The sequence below is a fragment of the Macrobrachium rosenbergii genome, chromosome 11, assembly GCF_040412425.1.
Source record: "Macrobrachium rosenbergii isolate ZJJX-2024 chromosome 11, ASM4041242v1, whole genome shotgun sequence".
Taxonomy (NCBI): domain Eukaryota; kingdom Metazoa; phylum Arthropoda; class Malacostraca; order Decapoda; family Palaemonidae; genus Macrobrachium; species Macrobrachium rosenbergii.
This window is the reverse complement of record NC_089751.1, coordinates 23731277-23749182: the sequence shown is the minus strand read 5'-3', so window position 1 is coordinate 23749182 and position 17906 is coordinate 23731277. Positions and strand designations below refer to the sequence as shown.

General features: G+C 34.6%; 1 protein-coding gene across 4 annotated transcripts in view; it reads right to left on the bottom strand.

Annotated features, from left to right (window-relative positions):
* LOC136843235 (uncharacterized) overlaps window positions 1–17906 on the bottom strand; it is a 75041-nt gene that overhangs the window by 5241 nt on the left and 51894 nt on the right. The gene's annotated exons all lie outside the window — the stretch shown is intronic.

Sequence of the window (17906 nt, the reverse complement as noted above, 5' to 3'; positions counted from 1 at the left end):
TAATGATTAACATTTTAACACGTGATGGAGTATATAATGGACTCAAAAGATAAGAGGGCACTTTCCTTTAACTTCAGCGAAGCTGAACCCAGTTTTTCCAATGTCAAAAGAACCTGCAAGAAAGAGAAGTGACTAATGCGCATGCACGTCCATCTTGTTTACAACCGGGCCATTAAATACCAAGTAGCCATTACAGTAAACCCCCATATTCGCGGGGAATGCGTACCCCCCCCGTGAATAGCTAAAACCCGTGAATATTTAGAACCCTTCTCAACACACTATTTTGATAGTTCAAACACACACACACACACAAAAAAAAAAGACACTAAAAATGCTTATACAGATATCATCCTACTTACGATGGGTTAGGTTCCAAAAAACCCATCGTTTGTTGGAAAAAACGTGTCTTGAATATAGCCTAGCCTACACTAGGGTATTCAGTGCCATGTATACATATATGGTAGCCTAGCCTACCCTATAAAGTATTCTCTATACATACACTGTATAGTAATTTCTAATATCAGCTAATTCTGGAGGTTCATGCAGAGCAACTTATGATAATTCAATACAAAGAGAAATTGAATAACAAACAAGAATTAGCTTAGCCTACATTATACTGTACTCTGTATTCACATATCGAATTATACAAACACCAACATAAGGAATATGCATCTTTTCCATGGATCTTTTAAAATGTTATACCTTAATTCACTGTATCCAATAATAATGTATATATTCCTATATTGCTTTTGTGTTATAAATTGCGATCATAGTGATCAACGTTTTGGTTTGGAAATGTTTACGTGGCGTTTATTTCGCCGTGTTTAATTCAGTTCATAGCACTTTTCTTGCTTCTAGTTAGCTTACATGTATCTCTAGATACTTTATTTATATGGGGCAAGGTTATATTTCATTATACGAAGTGTTTTTAATTCGAAATATAGCTAAAATACGTCTGGTTGTGAAATTAATTCATCTACCATTTTCATTAGTAGATGACGATGGCCGTTTGTTTTTGACGATGGGCGTTTGTTTTACGTAAAAAAAATTCAAGATTCCGTTCGCTATTTTCACTTGATTTCATCATAATACAAGCTTTATGGATTTATCGTTCATCACATAAAAATAACAGTACTGTAATGTGTTCTTTCATGCCCAGTAGTTTTGATTAAAATACTTTCTCTCCCATTTTAATTACGATCGAGTTTCATCCATGTTGCCGATGCATGATAATTTACAGTATATATAGTCATTAGCAGCTTGAACATTGTTTTCTCAGCTTGAGCTACAACTTGCAGCTTAAATTTTAGCAGTATATTATTTCCTTGACGATCTTTTATCCATACCAAATAAGGGTATAATGTAAAAATATATCAGTCCTATTCTACCTAACGTCATTTATGCCATAACGTATGGTAATTGTCTATTACCGTGCGATGGTTGAAATACCAGGTAAACGGCTGTTGTTATCCGATTCGGTTATAAGCAAAACAACAGTTTCTTGGTAGGTTGTTTATGGCTGTACACATTTACGCAAGAGTATAACGTTACTAACAATACTTTTATCATTCTCTTTTACGTTTTTAACTAGAAGATGGGGTAAAGAGATGGAGGAAAAGTTGTCTATTGTAATTTGGTCTCTCTCACTGCCTGATTACGCAGCTCCCTGCACCCGTGCGAAATTTAAAAATATTCTACAATTGATATTGTGGTACTGTATCGGTATTAACTGCTTACTCCATTTCAAAATCGAATTATCGTAACTCGAGCATTACGAGGAGGGTTTTAATAGTTTTATCACAAAAAGTGCATAGTCATGAAAATGAGATGAAAATATAGTATTTAGTGAATATTTCTCAGTGAAAAATAGCACGAATGGGCGAATTTTCCACAAATAATGGGTAGGTATGTTCCAAAGAGAAATCCATGAATATGTGAGTCCACGAATCCGGGGGGTTTACTGTATACACGTTTCTCTATGGGCCCCATTAACAGGGCCTTTCTGCAAATATAAATAATGCAGCCCCCAAACTTCCATTGTCTGTGATGTTGTCAAAGCCGACCCCCAACTATAGAATTCCTATTGGTATCTGCCTCCTCCTCTGCCTTTGCCTTTGATAGAAATTCCAGGTGTTGCTTTCCTTTTCCCCCCAATAAGATGGTTTTTGACCTTGTGGAAAAAGGATGTCCTTGCTGCTGCTGTTGTTGTTGTCCCTTTGTAGGGAATTGTCCCTTTTAACCACCTACCTGTTTATTGAGGAAAACTTTATAGGGTGACAAAGCTTATATGATTTTTTATCAAAGCGAGCCTTTTTTTGCAGTTGGGTAAGTGGAAATTTTGGGTTCCTTGTTTCTTGAATTCCCCTTTCCCCAGAAGAGTGTACACTGTACAATTCTGTTGCCGGGCATGCTCGTTGAGTTGAGCCACAACAGACTTCCCAAACAGGTCCTTACAGAAGGGGTTAGAATGGAATATTGCAGTGACATTGGAGTGCTCTGATGGGGCCCTCCAATGCTTCCATTTGCGCTTTTATACGCCATCCTAAGAAGTCACAGAGTGCTTCCCATCAGGTTCTCATAAGACTTTTGGCCTCAACAGCATAAATTATCCTGGAATCTTCTGGAAGCCTTTTGGTGGCAACTTCCAACAAGGTGGTAGAGGTTATAATACTAAGGAGTCGGAGCCTAGCATAAAATTCTGACAAGGCTGTCCCCTCACAGTGTCTTCTCATAGAGGTCCCAAACTGCTGCACAGCTATATCTAAAGGGAGCCTTTTCTTTTCAAAAGGGAGTTGTAGCGCTGCCCATTCCTTGGTGGAATTTCCTGAAACTGGGATGACTGTGGTATATGGTTTTAATTCTGCCATTGTCTCTTGTTTTTAATCACTACAAATCCTGAAAATCTGTTTTCACATAATTAATAATTTTGAAAGTGAAGGGACAGAAGGCTGGGGCTACCTGGAGAGCAACTTGGTCTTATTCAAAATGGAAGTAGTGATCCATTTTTTGTTGACCTGGTAAAGGGTGATTTGCTGATTCCTTGGTGGAATTTCCCGAAACTGGGATGACCGTGTCTGATGGTTTTCATTCTACCACTGTCTCTTGTTTTTAGTCACTACAAATTCTGAAATTCTGTCTTCACATGATTAATACTTTTGAAAGTGAAGGGACAGAAGGCTGGGGCTACTTGGTGAGCAACTTGGGGTCTTATTCAAAATAGAAGTAGAGATCCACTTTTTGCTGACCTGGTAAAGGGTGATTTCTATAGCTTTTAATGCTATAAGCACAAGTAAGAAAACCATTTCTGTTAGTGGTTTCTCCATGTCCGGTGAAGATGGTACCAGGTGCCATTTTGTATTAGGGAATGCAGCCATTTGTAAATTCTACATGTATGACTTTGATCATAGTTTTTCTCTCATTACTAATTACATACTGGCCATCAGGAGAGAAAATGCACATTGAGGTGTCTCGCCAAGATTATCAGTATCATCAGGGGTGGGTACTGGAGCCCCCTATTATGTTCTGATCTTAAGTTTTTATTCCGAACTGACCATTTTGTTGTTTCCAGTTGGAATTCTAACATTAGACCTCGTTTGGGCAGCATTTGTATCCACACTCACTTTTCTGTTACAGGATGTAGTACTTTTACACTTTGGGGTGTACATAACCGACTTACTTTCCTTTTCGTAATCATGCTTCATGTCCCTTATATATTGCCGTTCTGTGGCAAGGGCATCTTTGATGGTACTCAATTTCTTACCTGTGTATCCCTTTTGGGGGAGCTTGCGCAGTCTAACTGGGCTTCAGCAACTGAACTGTAACTGCCTGTTAACCCTTAAATGCCGACTGGACGTATTTTACGTCAACGTCAACAAAAATTGTCTGTCGGGTGCCAAGTGGACGTAAAATATGTTGACTACAAAAAGTTTTTTTTTAAATATTCGCGGAAAAATACGTACAGGCCTCGTTTGCAAAAATTTTTAAATCACGCGCCTTGAGGGATGCTGGGAGTTCACGGGTCACGCTGTTGTTTTGTTTACAAGCGTGACCCAGCAGCGCATGCGCGAATTTCTTTCTTATCCCAAAAGAAAGCATCAGCTAACTCTGCTGAAATTCTCAGAAATTCTTTAGTCACTTTGTCGTAATTTTTGCACCGTTTTCTATTAGCCGTTACATAAAGTTTTATATATGAAAATGTGCACAGTTTCATGTAGAATACATCAAAAAATAACTCATGGTTGTAGCTTTTATCAATTTTGACATATTTTCATATAAATCACAATAAGTGCCAAAATTTCAACCTTCGGTCGACTTTGACTTGACAGAAATGTCAAAAAATGCAATTGTAAGCTAAAACTCTTACACTTTCGTAATATTCAATCATTTACCTTCATTTTGCAACAAACGAGAAGTCTCTAGCGCAATATTTTGATTTATGGTGAATTTTTGAAAAAACTTTTTCCTTACGTCCGCCCCAACTCTGCTGAAAATCTCAGTAGTTCTTTAGTCACTTTGTCATAATTTTTGCACTGTTTTCTATTAGCAGTTACATAAAGTTTTATATATGAAAATGTGTACAATTTCATGTAGAATACAACAAAAAATAACTCATGGTTGTAGCTTTTATCAATTTTGACATATTTTCATATAAATCACAATAAGTGCCAAAATTTCAACCTTCGGTCAACTTTGATTCGACCGAAATGGTCGAAAAATGCAATTGTAAGCTAAACCTCTTACATTCTAGTAATATTCAATCATTTACCTTCATTTTGCAACAAACGAGAAGTCTCTAGCACAATATTTCGATTTATGGTGAATTTTTTAAAAAAACTTTTTCCTTACATCCGCCCTAACTGCTGAAAATCTCAGAAATTCTTTAGTCACTTTGTCATAATTTTTGCACAGTTTTCTATTAGGCGTTACATAAAGTTTTATATATGAAAATGTGTGCAATTTCATGTAGAATACAACAAAAAATAACTCATGGTTGTAGCTTTTATCAGTTTTGAAATATTTTCATATAAATCACAATAAGTGCCAAAATTTAAACCTACTGTCAACTTTGACTCGACTGAAATGGTCGAAAAATGCAATTGTAAGCTAAAACTCTTACATTCTAGTAACATTCAATCATTTACCTTCATTTTGCAACAAACGGAAGTCTCTAGCACAATATTTCGATTTATGGTGAATTTTTGAAAAAAAAAAAAAAAAAAAAAAAAAAAAAAAAAAAAAAAAAAAAAAATTTCCTTACCTCCGCGCGGGGTAACTCGGCTGAAAATCTCAGAATTTCTTTAGTCACCTTGTCGTAATTTTTGCAGTTTTCTATTAGGCATTACATAAAGTGTTATACATGAAAATGTGTGTAATTTCATGTAGAATACAACAAAAAATAACTCATGGTTGTAGCTATTATCAGTTTTGAAATATTTTCATATAAATCACGATAAGTGCCAAAATTTAAACCTACAGTCAACTTTGACTCGACTGAAATGGTCGAAAAATGCAATTGTAAGCTAAAACTCTTACATTCTAGTAACATTTAATTATTTACCTTCATTTTGCAACAAACGGGAAGTCTCTAGCACAATATTTCGATTTATGGTGAATTTTTGAAAAAAAATTTTTCCTTACCTCCGCGCACAGTAACTCAGCTGAAAATCTCAGAATTTCTTCAGCCACCTTGTAATTTTCGCACCGTTTTCTATTAGGCGTTACATAAAGTTTTATACATGAAAATGTGCACAATTTCATGTAGAATACAACAAAAAATAACTCATGGTTGTAGCTTTTATCAGTTTTGAAACATTTTCATATAAATCACGATAAATAGAAAAAATTCGACCTTCAGTCAACGTTAACTTGACTGAAATGGTCGAAAACTGCAATTGTAAGCTAAAGCACTTACATTCTAGTAATATTCAATCAATTTCTAGTAATATTCAATCAATTACCTTCATTTTGCAACAAATGGGAAGTCTCTAGCACAATATTTCGATTTATGGTGAATTTTTGAAAAAAACTTTTTTACGTCCGAGCGTTATGAATTCATGCATCATTTTGTGATGATATTTTCTCTGTGTTGCTTTGATCGTTTTACAATTTGTTATATACCAAAATCATCGCAATTTATTGTACAATACAATGAAAAAAAAAAAACTCATTAGCTTAAACCGTTTTGCTCACAGCGCAATTTGTCTACAATTATATATGAAATTTTTTTTGCGGTCCTATATTCCAATATTTATATATGATAATGATATTTTTTCATTTTTGATGGTTGCATACCAAACTTCAGGCAATGACAAAAAAAGGAGCCAAAAATGAACTCTTAATCTTAAAAACTAAGCGTGCTGTGATTTTTTGAAAAAAACTTTTTTCCTGCTTCGGCACTAACTCCCGAACGCCGCCGGCATACGGCAGACACTTTTGTAAATAGAGGCTTGGCGTTTAAGGGTTAATCAAGGGGCAGGAGTCCTGGATAAATTACTAAACCCCTCTGAAAATGTAGTCATTTCAATCGGAGTCAGGTGAGTCCTAGTATCCATTTTGGGGGAAGATCCTATTCAGCAACGATAGCTGCATGGGGAATAGAATTCCTTCTGGAAGGTTTCTCTTATGGCTAGCTAAAATTTGTGTCCCTGAGCCTTCTGGGTTCAGCAGGTTCATTTCACGGGCAATGTCCACATATTCTTTAGTAAGAATGTCAACCCCATGTAAAGATTCCTCTACTTCCTCCTCAGAGTTAACCTGGGAGGTACTGGGGACTGATGTTTCTGGGTTTTGGCCCAAACATTGATGTTGTTCTCAGAAAAGGTTAAATATCTGCCGCAGGAGTTCTGCCAGAAAATATAATCTCCTCCATCCTCACCCCTACTGAACCCTAGGACCCATCGAGACAGCTGAAAAGGAGCTGTGTCATCCTTACTACTTGCTACCAGGAGCAAACTACAAATCTCGCCCACATCTGGCGACCAAGCAGATTTTCGTTGTTTTTTTACGTGGACTATGCTCATGGCAGGTGGTATTGGCCGTACCCACTGGCAGAAAGTGAACCACGCAATTTGCTATGGAACACTTGAACTGAGGAGCCTGCCTAATGGCAGCCCTTTAGTGATATAAAACAAGTTGTTATTAGAAGCTAGTTAGTATTAGTTGTTTTTAAGTGAAGGATACTTCTGTAGTTCCTCATATAGTTTCCATATTACAGGTTAACTATGTTCACTTAAACCCTCTAAGGTTTAGGTTAGTTTTCATACCTGTATATGGCTGTATTACTTATACACTGTTAGTCCTTTTGCAATGGCTGAGTGAAATTTTTAATTCTAATTGTCATGCCATTCAGAATAACTGCTATGAACTAATTTGTTTAACTAACCCAAGCTACTGTTTTATACAGCTCAGGTTAATGTTTCTAGTATAATCTACGTTAAGCTAAGTTTACAGTAAACCGCCCCCGTATTTGCGATCTCATGATTCACGGACTCACATACTCATGGATTTCTCTGTGGAATGTATCTACGCATTATTCACGGAAAATTCACCCATTCGCGGTATTTTTCACTGAGAAATATTCACTAATTACTGTATTTTCATCTCATTTTCATGACTAAATGCACTTTTTGTGATAAAACTATTAAAATAGTCAGGTAATGCTCGAGTTACGATAATTCACCTTACGACTGTTCGATTTTGCAATGGGGTAAGCAATTATACCGACAGACAATATTATTTATAAAATATTTGTAAATTTCATGCGGGTGCAGGGAGCAGCGTAATCAGGCAGCGATAGAGACCAAATTACAATGGACAGCTTTTCCTCCATCTCTTTATCCCATCTTCTAGTTAAAAACGTAAAAGAGAATGATAAAAATATTGTTAGTAACGTTATATGTACTCGTGTAAATGTGTACAGCCGTAAACAACCGACCAAGAAACTGTTGTTTTGCTTATAACCAAATTGGACAACAGCAGCAGTTTACCTGGTATTTCAACCATCGTACAGTAATAAGCTGCAAGTTATAGCTGAAGCTGAGAAAACAATGTTCAAGCTGTAAATGACTATACTGTAAATTACCGTGCATCGGCAACATGGATGAAACTCAATTGTAATTAAAATTGGAGAGAAAGTATTTTAATCAAAGCTACTGGGCATGAAAGAACACATTACTGTTATTTTTACGCCCATAAATGATAAATACGTAAAGCTCATATTATGATGAAATCAAGTGAAAATTGCGAACGGAATCTTGAATTTTTTTTTTTTTACACAAAACAAAATGGCCCAAACGGCCATCGTCAATTAATGAAAATAACTGATAAATTAATTTCAAAACGAGACATATTTTAGTTATATTTTGACTTAAAAACACTTCGTATAACGAAAAATAAACCTTGCCCCTTATAAATAAAGTATCTAGACTCTACAGATTCATTTCTGCTAACTAGAAGCAAGAAAAGCGCTCTGAACTCAGTTAAATGGGGCGAAATAAACACCACATAAACATTTCCAAACCAAAACATTGATCGCAATTTATAACACAAAAGCAATATCATACAATATTATTGGATAAAGTGAATTACGGCATAACATTTTAAAAGAAATATCCATGGAAAAGATGCATATTCGTTATGTTGACGTTTGTATAATACGGTATGCAAATATAGAGTATAATGTAGACTAAGCTACCATGTATGTATACATTATATCATAGTGTAGGCTAAGCTAATTCTTGTTTGTTATTCAATTTATGTATTGAATTATCATAAGTCACTTTGCATGAACCTCCAGAATATGCTGGTATTAATAATTACTACACCATGTATGTAAAGAGTATACTTTATAGTGAAGGCTAGGCTACCATATATGTATACATGGTACCAAATACCCTAGTGCAGGCTAGGCTACGTTCAAGATACGTTTTCGTATTTCTTACGTTTTTTCAAACAAACGATGGTTTTTATTGGAACCTAGCCCCATCATAAGTAGGATAATACCTGTATAAGCATTTTTAGTTCGTTTTCTGTGTGTTTGAACTATCAAAATAGGCAGTTCTAAGTGTTTTTAAAAGGGTTCTAAGTATTCACTGGTTCTAGCTATTCACGGGGGGGGTAGTATGCATCCCCTGCGAATACGGGGGTTTACTATAGAGGATTTCTTAAAAGATTCTCCTTTAACCTATTCTAGGCCACTGTCTATTCTACACCTATTGAAAAATTAAGGATATAAACTATACAGAAAATGATCCGCTTATAATCTGATTTTCTGTTTTATGTGGCCAAGACAACCCTTTTACCTGATATTCGGCCAACGCTGTTTTAGGCTATAGTAGGATATTCTTTAAAAAGGGGTTCCTACTTAACCTGGTTAGGCTACTGCCTGTTCCAGGTTTATATCATCTTTAAGGATATAGGCTATATAAGACCCTACTAATATGTAGCCTTACAGATACGCTATTGAGTCGTAGAAAAAAAAAAAAAAAAAAAAAGTATTTCATTGTGCCTAGGATACTGTTTATATATAACCCTAGGCTTATTTGTTCTTTTTTAACATAGTATAGGGTATTGCCTAATCCAGATTATTATAAATCACTCTTAAATGTATTGGCTATATAAAAACAAGGGTATTGCCTAATCCAGATTATTATAAATCACTCTTAAATGTATTGGCTATATAAAAACAGACTTACAATACGAAACCTTATAGTTGGCCTACTATTTTTTGCCTAACCCAGGTTGTTGTTTATATCCAATCGTATGCTATTTGGTCTACAATAGAAGACATAGCTCACTAATGTGTAACCTTATAGCCAGGCTATAACTTACTCTAATCTAGGATACTGCCTAATCCAGATTATTTGATTCACAATCCCGGATATGGGTTACAAAAAACACAATTACCTTAGTATGTAGCCTTCAGACTAGGTTACCATCTCATCCAGCACAGATTACTATTTCATCTAGTCCTAGATTAAATGGTCTAGGCTAACAATTTAGTCCAAAACTGGGATGTCTCGTAAAAAGTTATTACTTAATTTGATATAAGGTAATGCCTAAGATAGTCCTAGATTATTGGTCTCATGCTAAAGTGCACAAGCTTATATAAAAGGGATAAATTATACGAATATGTAGCCTTATTGTTAGGCTATCAATTTATTTTGCCCAGATATTGTTATTATCTGATCCTAGGGTCCCCGGTCTAAGCTAGGCCACTTAAGGATATGCAATCCTAGGACATAGGCTACAGACAACATCCACTATTAATCTAGTCTAAATTATTCTCAATTATTGTAGACATATAATCTGAAAGGATTTTCTATACCAATGATAAGTTGTGGAACATTTCTTTTAGTTAAAACATTTATTAGAATTTAAAACAATTTTCGCTTTACGAAACTAAGTAGCAATGAACAAGCCGTGTTCTGGCTTTTACAAAAAAATTATAAATTCCAAAAGTTTAAAACTAAAACTTTTAACTGGAACTTATCTTGCTATTTTTTATGGTTCCATGATCCTCGATAATGAAACCAGAGAAAAAAGTAGAATTTTTTTGGAGCACTGGGAAAAACGTGAACCGTTCGCTATAGACAAAGAGTTAATGGCTCCTTGGTCTTTAACAGCCTGGTTGTAAACACGAGGGCAGACGCGCATGCACAATAGTCACTTCTCTTTCTTGCAGGTTCTTTCGACATTGGAAAAACTGGGTTCAGCTTCACTGAAGATAAGGGAAAGTGCCCTCTTATCTTGAGTCCATTATATACTCCATCATGTGTTATAATGTTAATCATTACGACACAGTACCTGGCCAAAAAGACCAACTACAAGAGAATTCTTTGATATTAGTTTGGTCACCATGAAGCTCTGGTAGACCATGGAAGGTAACTCCTTGAGGACAAAACAAGTGACTACACTATCAAAAGTAATGTTTTCTTACGATTTTCAACAATATTTTGGGCTATGGCGATTTTTGGCTTACAATGCGGCATCGAGATTGAACCCCCGTCGTTAACAGGGGACTGCCTGTACTGTATACATTTACACACATCAGATTTACACCAATTAAAGGATACAAAATATCATTGAAGAAATAATAAAACCTATATAATTTTTTTCTAGAAATTTCAGTATTGCTTTCACCCTTGTCATTATGCCTACTTGATACAATTTTTTGCTTTACAGAAATTTCTGTAATGCTTTTACCCTTGTCATTATACCTAGTTGAAGAAAGCAAACAAGTGTTTAAATGTACTGACTGTAAAAAGGCAGGTAAGACATTTCTTAATATTCACCTTTTACCGACTGAAACCACGAGTTGTGTGCTAATTAGAAGAGATGGCATAATACAGTTATGCCCAAATCTAAGGCAACATGATTCTTTTTGTATCGTCCAAAATCTCAGTTTCAACGTGACATTGCCAAGTAATGTTAAACTTCTTTTCTTAATTTCCAATGTCATGCATGTCGACAAGTTTGGGAATTCACAGCTAGCACTATCTTCCCTATGGTTATATAAATATGATCCCTTTTATGCACTGATATAATTTGTAACCTGTGTGATTTGAACTGATTTTTTTTTCTTTACATTGCTTAGCTCCAAATGCCAAGTATGATGTATTTATAGCAAGTAAAGAAATCTAACACATCTAGGCCTAGGAAAAAAATCTCGTTTCAACAAAAGAATAATTGCATAGGTGCATATTTGCTAGTAAGCCATAGTTCTTGAAATGGTTAAGAAATATAACTTAATTTTATTTTTATGAAAATCCAAATATTCCTCTAACAAATATAAAATAAATGGTTTCGAGATAATTTCATTGTTGCTACTCATTGCAGACCTATGATAAAACCAAGTGGTTCATATTACACAACCACTCTAATGGTTGCTTCACACATGCTCTGCTCACCCGTAGATATCGGTGGATGCATTCTACTTTCGTATTTGCTTATTTACATTTTTTCAGCGTTGAGGCATAAAAACATGGTTGCATTGTAAGCAATATTAATATTATGACAAATTTTTTTGTTTTTTTATTTAACATTTGAACTGAGGTTTGGTGATGACTTTTTTTTTTTTTGTCAGAGTATCAGCAATGAGTGAACAAAAGGTTTGAAAATGTTTTGTAACCATTTTTTCCGGAATTTGGTTACACGATATTTTCTTAGTTTTGAAATATGACAGATTTCACTCTTATGAAGCATATTACAGCCTTATTGTATGCAATAACCATGTTTTCGCATTGAAATAGAGATAAATATGGAGCATGTTAGGTTGCCAGTTCATGAATTTTGAACAAAATCCTATGCAATCATGTCATATCACTTAGAGCATAGCTGTACATTCCAAATAATAAAAAAGTTTTTAAGATCTTTCACTTACTGTAACCCAGAGTTATGCCAATTGGGAATGGGTGCCGTGCATTCATGGTAATAACATTCTTTAACAGATACAAACCTGTTGTTGTAGATTAGCATCTATAGAAATGACACTCACTGATAAAATATATATTGTAAGCAACTGATAAAACAGATTTACTGTACTCCCTTTACAAAAAAAATTCACGCTTCAGGCGCTTTATGTACCTACACCTGCTTCTGGCCCACCAGCAGTCCACATCCACCACCCAAAACACAGATAATTAAAGGTCTTTTTTGTAAGGAATGATTTTTTACACTATATTTTACATATCTTGTAAGCATACCCTGCAAGTAAGTAGCGCTACACTGCAATGGGCTGCAGTAAGTACAATTTTATCTTAATGTGATGTACTACATGCATATGTATGGGCAGGTAAAAGTACACACACAGACACAAAGTACATGTGTGGCATTTTGTAACACTATTTTTGTGTATGTATGCACGCAAACACACATACGAGGGGGAGACCATTATAGTGCTTGTGTAGTGTTTCCCAACATACCTGTGTACAGTGACACATACACAACTAAAAAAACAATACAGCACAAAATCCTCCCTTGAAGATGACAAAATATAAACAACAAAGCATTAAATACAGCAAATATCAAAGTACCAAACAGCATTAGATATGTACTATAAACTCTGTAAAAAGCAAACTGCAGGCCCAGTGGGGTTGTGTTAAGTACAGAAATGATCAATTTAGCTAGTCAGATTCACTGTATTCCACTAATATGTAATCAAACAACTACATATTGATGTTTTAAACTCGTGGAGGTGGTAGACTGAACTAACAGTATTTATTTGGATCATAAATCTTTAAATTTATGTAGTAAAAAGAATTCCAGAATTTATGTAGTAAAAAGAATTGCAATTATATTTCCTTTATCCATATATCTTAGAATTTTCAAGCATATACTCACATACAATGTAATAAAATCACAGTAACGCCTCGAGTGGCTATGACTATGTACCAAGGGAGGGGTATATGCACTTCACTATTAACATTATTAATTACAGTCTTTGGATGCCTGTGGATCCAGAGATGAAGGGGTGTGTTCAGTTACATTCATGGTGGAAGAAATAAATAAATAAATAAATATATATACTTTTATATATATATATTATTTATTTACTTATTTCACTGGTGGTCGTGTTTTGACAGTTCCCACTTGACAGGGTCATTTATTGTCCCGTCTTAGGCACGGCACAAATATTGGCAGGTATCTGGAGGGGTCGTTGAAAGTCTGCCGATAAAACATTCGAGGGAAAGAGAGGACAATACTGAGATACTTAAGAGTGGAGAGGCGAGGTTGAGTGGGAGGAGACACAGGTGTGGGTTGGGTCAAGGCTGTGACCCCTAATGGCATGACAGGTAGTTGAATAGAGGGGGGAATGTCCTCAGAGAGCTCTCGTGACAAGATTGGCTGGGGACTGTTTAACAGTATTGGAACTGTGTGAAATCTCAAAGGGTTCATGTAAGTGTGCAACGGGCTACTGATTTTCCCCTCAAGCAAGGATTAATATGATCAGGTCAGGGGTTGGTAATGACTTAGGGTACAGTCATGAATTTATCTCCTCATTTGACACCTGGGTTGTCATTACTGAAAGGGCAAGGCATGAGAAGATGTCAAGTGAACTTTACAAAAACATTTAGTACTTCTTTCAATAGTGAAATAACAAGACAGGAAAGGCAAAATGCAAATGATCAAAAGGACATTTGTAACAATATTTTAACCCCCACTGTGAGGGTTAAGGGGCACACTGACCACCGAATTTCGAGGAATTATTGATTTTTAGTTATTAACAGTTTTCAACTCTTTTATGTCTAAATAAACTTATTCTGAAGCGATAGTGCTGAAAAATAATTTAGAATGGTTTACCGACAACTTTGTTCATCTCCTGTATGGCACTGTGAACCACAAATTGTAAAAAGACTTGTAAAAACACATCTGTATGAATAATTCTGGATAGGATCATGTAAGTTATATACTGTTTTGGACTATCTTATGTGTAAATAAGCATATCTTGAAACATTATTGCTAAAAACAAAATGTTTAGATTGGTTCATGGACAATTTTGTTCATTGCTTCTATGGCACTGTTAACAACAAATTGCAAAAAGTAAAAAAGTCTGTAAGAATAATCCTGCATAGGATCAAGTTTGAGGTATACATTGTTTTGGACTGTTTTTCATGTAAATAAACATATCTTGAAATGTTATTGCTAAAAAAAAGATGTTTAGAGCAGTTCATGGACAATTTTGTTCATTGCTTGTGCGGCACCATGAACGACAAATTGTAAAAAAGCTTGTATAAAAAAGCAAAAAATATTCATACAATGCTAAAAAAGGATGTTTAGAGCAGTTTTCCGGACAATTTTATTCATCGCTTGTGCGGCACCATGAACAACAAATTGTAAAAAAGCCTGAAAAAAAAAAAAAATTATACAAAAATAGTCAACCACTAAAATATCCAATTCTTTCTAGCAGTAGCATCATAGAGAAAACGGGTTACATTATAATGATATAGGGATAACTTGCTCAAGATATCCTAGTTCTCTCAGGATTCTTTAGTTCAAATTTTTTGTTTTGTTTTGCCATTTTCTCAACATTTCCTTTTTCCAAAACTAAATGCTTATTTCTCCAAGAAGACTGAACCAAATTCAATGAAACTTTTACAATGTAGTATGACTATCTTTATTTTGTACTCGGAAAATCACTTTTCAATGCAAATTTTTTTTTTTTTTTTTTTTTTTTTTGCATATTATGATGTTGAAAAGTGATGCCATTTTCTTAACTACAAAACAAATGAACTTTAGAGGTCGAATTTCTAAATTTCCCCACAAGAGAATTTTCATGACTAGTTGTACAATATGTGGTAAAACTTTGAAACAAATCCCTTCAATCAAAAGGTAGAAACAGTCATTTACTTTATAATGGGGCCTTATGGTGCCAGCGCTCCCATTAGTCAAATACGAATTAATGTATGATAAACATAAAAGTATGAGACTAAAACTCCAAGACGTTCACAATGCAATGAAATGGGTGCGTGCATACAATGTACGCGTTACAATGATTTAATAATTCTCAAATATTAATATTAATGTAAACACAGCAAAACATCAATAAATGTTATTTCACTTACAGAATCCATTTATACTGTGTCATTATACTGATCTATTACCATTGTAATATGTATAAAGAAAAAAAAGATCGTCCACCCATTTGTAATGTTCATGTTTTCTCAGAATCAGCTGATTGAGCTCACTATCAAAGGAATTAGGAAATAATCTTTTAGCTGCTAAAAGAAATTAATGTATTAATGGAATTACTATTTTTAATTTTGTACATAAAAGTAAAATGGGTATACAAGGGTACACTAACATACTTTATGCTAAAGTAAAATCCCTCAAAATCACAAAACAGCTGTTTCCTGATTTGTTTTACTGATGTAAACATACCCCAGTTCAAAGTTCATGATGCCATGGAACGAGTGTGTGCATATGTATGTACAGTGAACCCACTAATTCTTGAGGGGATGCGTCCCCACAACCCCCCGCCCCATAAATAGGTCAAATCTCGAATGCTTAAAACCCTCGAAAAACACTTAGAACTGCCCATTTTGATAGCTTAAACCAAGAAAAACCCTGTAAAAATGCTTATACCTAAGTACAGTCATACCTCGAAATTACGCGAGGTTAGGTTCTGAGCCCTCGTGCAAGGTGAAGGGCAGCAAGTTTGGCATGTTCTTTAAAAATGCTAATAAATGTTTATTTCCAGAGTTTAAGTACTAAATATGACCTAATCATGCTCATTTAAAAGCTAACTTTTAAATGAACTAAAGTTAGTGTAATTTTATTTAAAATTTAGCTTATTACCCTTTAAAAAGGAATACTGTAAATGGTTGACATAAAAATTGAGTACTGCACAGTTTCATAATAGCACATTTACAGTAGGTGCGCACACGATATACTAATGTTACCCCTAATTCATGGGATGCTGTTTTCTTTGTCACTTAGAGTAAAAACCATTTTCTTTGCGTCACTATGCAAAACGTCACAGTCAACAAAAGTACAATTCCATAAAACATCGAAAACATGTATATAATGTTCGTAGAAGGTAGTACAGTACAGGTAAAATTCAATCAATTTAAAATTATATACTGTACAGGTAATGACGTACAGAGAATAATAAGTTGTAAACGTATGTTTGAGTGCTAACTACGAATGAGAGAGAGAGAGAGAGAGATACTGTAATAAAGTAACTGTACTGTTTTTGTATCGTATTTATGCACAAATATATAAATACAAATTTTCCATTCTGATTTTACACCTAAAAACACGAAAACTTAAAAATTAAACACACTTTCTACAGGGTATCATCTTTGAAAAATGCAGTAACTAAAGGGTATCACATCTTGTAAAAAAAGTACACCAGCTGAACATGCTGTAATTACATGCACATACAGATTGCACCAGCACTTTTCTCCGAGGTGAACAGAGTAATTTTCAAAGAATGACACTTATACAACTCTTAGTTACATCTCTGATATTACATTAAAGAATTCATTTTATCAAATGAGCGTGACTGAACAACCTCATCTCAAGGTCATGTAAAGTCCTTGTGACAAAGACTTTGCAAATGGACATAATACTTGTATGATATTTATGTACAGAAATATAAATATAAATTTTCCATATCAATTTTACAGTTAAAAGCATGAATACTTATAAATGTACTTCAAACATTAGACAAGCATTTTCTGTAGGGGTATCATCTTTGAAAAGTGCAGTAACTTTGCAAATGGGTATCACATCTTGTAAAAGTACACTAAGTGAATGTGCTGAAATTACCTTTGCATCATATTTATGCATGTACAAAAATAAAAATAATACATTTTCGATACAGATTGTACACATGAAAGCATAAAATGCGTTTTTCATAGAGATTTTACACATGAAAGCATGAAAAGCATTTTTCATAGAGATTTTGCACATTAAAACATCAAATGCATTTTTCATACAGATTTTACACATAGAAGCATGAAATGCATTTTTCATACAGATTTTACGCATAAAAGAATGAAATGCATTTTTCATACAGATTTTACACATAAAAGCATGAAAACTAGTAAATTTTTAATTAAACACCCACTTCTGCAGGGTTTCTCGAGAATTTCGTGTGTCTGTGAAAAAATCGCGTATGCCCATTAGTTAGGTTCCAGTGAAAAGTTCGTGTGTGTGTGAATTCGCGCAACTCGAATCGTGTAAGATCGAAGTATTACTGTATTTTAATAGTTTTATCACAAAAAGTGCATTTATTCATGAAAATGATATGAAAATACAGTAATTAGTGAATATTTCTCAGTGAAAAATACCGCGAATGGGCGAATTTTCCGCTAATGATGGCTAGATATGTTCCAGAGAAACCCGTGAATGCGTGAGTCCGCGAACCATGAGAACGCAAATACGGGGGGTTTACTGTACGTTAC